Consider the following 5,041-nt stretch of genomic DNA (forward strand, 5'->3'; position numbering starts at 1 on the left):
GAGGGGAAGATGGCCGGACTTTGAGAAGACTTCGAGGAGACAACCGGACTTCATGGAAGAGATGGCTGGACTACAGAAGAGACAGCCTGACTTCGGGGGAAGATAAAAGATAACTGGCCCTTCCTGTTTCCTCTCCAGTTCCCCTTTCCGCTAAGAGATGTTTTGATCGCTTAATAAAAGTCTCCGCCTTCATCAACCTTCAATTGTCTGCACAACCTCATTCTTCTTGGACACTGGCCAAGGGCTCTGGACCCACCAAGTGTGGGTACCCAGAAAGGCTGTCACACTGGCTCTTTGCCCTTGCTGGCAGAGGGCAACCACCCCATGCAACGAGGCGAGGGGCCAACTGAGCTGCGAACACACCACCGTCCATGGACAGCAGAACTAGGAGAGCACTGTAATACCCTCCCTGGGGTTTCAGGGTCATGGGCACCCCCACCTGGGCACTGCCACAGGCCCCATATGGAGATTTCTCCTGCCAGTGCCCAGAGCAGCCAGCTGGATCCTGCCCTTGCTCGCTCGCACCTGGACTGGCTGAGGGCCCTGCATGGAGCTTGCTGCTGTCAGCACCTGGAACAGCCAACCAGATCCTGCACTCACTCACTCATGTGCTCCCTCCTGCAAGGGATTGAGCATGGCAGACCGAATAAACAGGGCACCCCTCTTGTGAGTCTGGCAAAGTGTCCCAGAAAAAGTCCTGCATCAGAAGCACCCAGGAAATGGAAGGGAACGGTGGAGTGCTGGAACACAGGTTGGGGGACAGCCAGGCCCGGGGGCTATAACTGCTGGTGACAAGATTGTGAGAATTTGGGTGCTAGAGTAGTCAGGCAGGTAGGACCCAACCCTCTGGCCTCCACCCAATATTCCTGCCTCAGGGAGAACTCCACAGAGCAAGGATGACAGGGAGGACAGGGCATGACCAATGCTCTTTACTTTCCTAAAGTGCAAACTGAGGCCCACATGGGAGAGAGATGGTACCTGTGTCCATGTCCTAATATCTGGAATGTCCAAATGTTACTTTATACGGCAAAAGGGACTTTACAAACGTGATTAAGAAATGGGTCTTGAGATGGGGAGATGATCCTGGATTTTCTGAATGGGCTTGATGTAATCCTTATGCGAGGGAGGCAGCAGCTCAGAGAGAGTAGTAGGACACATAAAGGTGGAAGCAAGAGGTTAGAGGGATGCAAGGAAGGGGGACCACCAGGCATGCAGGAAGCTTCTGGAAGCTGGAAAAGGCAAGGAAACTGATTGTTCTTGGAAGCTTCCACAAGGAATGTAGTCCTGCTGACACTTTGATTTATGGCTTCTGACCTCCAGAAATGAAAGAGAACAAATCTGTGTGGTTTAACCCAACAAGTTTGTAGTAATTTGTTACAGCAGCTATAGGAAATGAATACACAGCCAAGGTCCTCAGAGGATGGGTAATAGACCTTGGGCTGGATTCAAATCCAGTCAGTCAGCTACCCTAGTTGGAGCCTCCTCTCTCCCTCGGTACTTAGATCAAGGCCTCTAGCTTAGGTCACTGAGCAGTTCCTTGGGTCAGAAGCTGAACCCCATCACATGTATTGTTTCATTTGACTCTGACAAGAACCCTGTGGGGCTGACAGTGCCCCTACATTACACATGGGGAAACTGAGGTTTGAAGGTGTAAAAGGAAAATAAATCTTAGGGCCCCAAAATTACTAAGGGCAAGTCAATTACTATGGGAAAAGTCAATTACTAAGACCAAGTCAATTACTAAGGGAATAGTCAAGCTGGGAACTGCTTAGGGCAAACCTGCCTCACATTCTATTCCAAGAAAAGATAGCTACTAAGATTAAAAAGAAGAAAAACTACATACGTTCCTCATAATTTGTGGACACAGAACAGACAGAACTCAAAGTCATCCCTCTGCTCACTGAGATAAAAGCATATCATATCTGATTGCTTCCTTTGGAAAGGCTAATCAGAAACTCAACAGAATGCAAATGGTTGTCTCTTAACTACCTATGACTAGGAAGACCCCCACCCCACTTCACGTTGTTCCACTTTTCCAGACTGAACCAATGCATACCTTACATATATTGATTGATGTCTCATGTCTCCTTAAAATATATAAAAACCAAGCTGTGCCTCAACCACCTTAGGCATATGTTGTCAGGTCCCCCTGAGGCTGTGTCATGGGTGCATGCTTAGCCCTGGCAAAACAAACTTCCTAAATTGATTGAGACTTGTCTCAGATACTCTTTGGTTTACAAAGGTGAAGGGCCTTGATCAAGGTCAGAGCATGCAATGAGGAATCAATGAGCTGGGACCCAGATTCAAGTCTTCTGCTCTTCCCTGCACACTACAGACACCATATATGTACAGTAGATACATTTTGGTGTCTCATTCATTCATTCAACAGATACTTGATGAATATCTACTGATGCCCAATTACTGTGCTGAGTGCTGAGGATATGCTGGTGAACACTTGTGACACCCAGAGGTGAGGAAGACAGGCACAACTTAAACGAATAAGCACATAATTAGATGTATAGTTAAAATAGGTGGTATTTGTTCAACCATTTTTATAGCAGTACTATTTGCAATAACCAAAAAGTGGAAACAATCCAAATGTCTATCAAAAGATGAATGGATATGCAACATGTGATATGTACAAATGACTATTACTCAGCCTTAAAAAGGAAGAAAATTCTGACACATGCAACAACAGCTTCATAGATGAACCTTGAAGACATTATGCTAAGTGAAATAAGCCAATTACAGAAAGAAAAATACTGTATGATTCTGTTTACATAAGGTACCTGGAGCAGTCAAAATTCATAGAGACTAAGTAGAATGGTGGGTGCCAGGGGCTTGGGGAGCTACTGTTTAATTACGGAGTTTCAGCTGGAAAAGATGAGAGTTCTGAGGAATGGATGTAGTGGTGGTTACACACAATGTGAATGTACTTAATGCCACTGAATTGTACATTTAAAAATGGCTAAAATTGGCCGGGCACGGTGGCTCACACCTGTAATCCCAGCACTTTGGGAGGCTGAGGTGGGCAGATCACCAGAGGTCAGGAGTTTGAGACAAGCCCAACCAACATGGAGAAACCCCATCTCTACTAAAAATACAAAATTAGCCAGGCCATGGTGGCACATGCCTGTAGTAATCCCAGCTACTTGGGAAGCTGAGGTGGGAGAATCACTTGAACCCGGAAGGCAGAGGTTGTAGTGAGCCAAGATCGCGCCATTGCACTCCAGCCTGGGCAACAAGAGCAAAACTCAGTGTCCAAAGGAAAAAAAGGTGAAAATTGTAAATTTTTTGTTATATATATTTTACCACACATTATATATATACACACACACATATATATAAAATACATGCATTTTATATATACATACATATATAAAATACATGTATTTTATATATATACACACACACACATACACACATAAATGTGTGTGTGAGTGTATGTATTAGGTGAGGTGCTATGAGAAAAAGAGAAGATACTGTGGAAGAGAGCTCCTTGCACCAGAGCTCATCTGGTTTGGGGCTGCAGGAGGGACCTCTCTGAGACCAAAAGGGAGGGAGCTGACCCAGTAAAGAAGGAGGACTGCGTCCCAGGCAACAGAAGCATTGTGCAAACGCCCTGAGGCAGAACATGTTTTAGTGGGTCTGAAGATCTGCAAAACTGTTGGGGTGTGGTTGGGGTGCAGAAAGCAAGAAGGAGGTTGGCTGTAGATGAGGGTAGACAGGCAGGCAGGGCCAGATCTTGCCTGGCAAGGACTTCAACTCACAGGCTAAAAGCAATGGGAAACCAGGGAAAGGTTTTAGGCAGCCATGTATGGTTCGAAGTGTAGTGTGGTGGGAAGTTAGCCAGTTATTGCAGTAGCCCAGGCAATAGATGGCTCTGGACTGGAGTGGGGCATGGAGATTGGGATATGTGGCACTGGGCTGGGAGTGATGGCGAGGTGTCAGAGAACCAGTTACCAAGTTTCCAGCTGCACTGCAGTATGGGGAGGTTGACTGGAGGCTCCCCTGAACCCATTCTCCAAAATGGTGCCTAATCTACAAGTTTTTTTTTTTTTTTAATTGTGGCAACATACATACAATAAAAATCATTTTAACAATTTTTACATGTCCAATTCAGTACACTCACATTAAGTACATTCACATTGTTGTGAATCCATCCAGAACTCCTTTTTTTTTTTTTTTTTAAAGACAGGTTCTTGCTCTATCACCCAGGCTGGAGTGCAATGGCACCATTTTGTCTCACTGCAACCTCTACTCTACCTCCTGGGCTCAAACAATCCTCTCACCTCAGCCTCCCAAGTAGCTGGGACCACAGACACACACCACTATACCTGGCTAATTTTTGTATTTTTGGTAGAGATGGGGTTTTGCCATGTTGCCCAGGCTGGTCTCAAACTCCTGCGCTCAAGTAATCCTCCCACCTCGGCCTCCCAAAATGGTGGGATTACAGGTGTGAGCCACCACGACCAGGCTCATCCCGAATGCTTTTCATCTTCCCCAGCTGAAAATGCATCCATTAAATACAATCCTCCCTCAACAGATGTAGGGGATTGGTTTCAGGAGCCCCCCCATACCCAAATCCACACATACTGACGTCCCACCCTTCACATATGTGGGTTTCGCATCCTCTGAAGACTGTATTTTTTATCTGTGATTGATTGAAAAAAATCCACATATTAGCGGACCCATGCAGTTCAAACCTGTGTTGTTCATGGGTCAACAGTAATAACTCTTTAAGCAGAAACAGGATACCCATAAAAACAAACAAACAAAAAAAACCCAAAACAGTAATAACTCCCTACTCCCCAAGCCCCTGGCAACCACCATCCTACTTTCTGTCTCTGAATTTGACTTCTCCAGGAACCTCAGAAAAGTGAAATCCTACAGTATTTGTCCTTTCATGACTGGCTTATTTCATTTAGTATAGTCTTTGAGGTTCATACATGTATTCGCAACAGTGTTTAGGACAAAATGTTGTAAGGGTTGCTAAAAGTATGATGTAAAGACTGAGAGGAAGCAGAGCAAAGTTAAGCCT

The sequence above is a fragment of the Rhinopithecus roxellana genome, chromosome 15, assembly GCF_007565055.1.
Source record: "Rhinopithecus roxellana isolate Shanxi Qingling chromosome 15, ASM756505v1, whole genome shotgun sequence".
Classification (NCBI taxonomy): Eukaryota; Metazoa; Chordata; class Mammalia; order Primates; family Cercopithecidae; genus Rhinopithecus; species Rhinopithecus roxellana.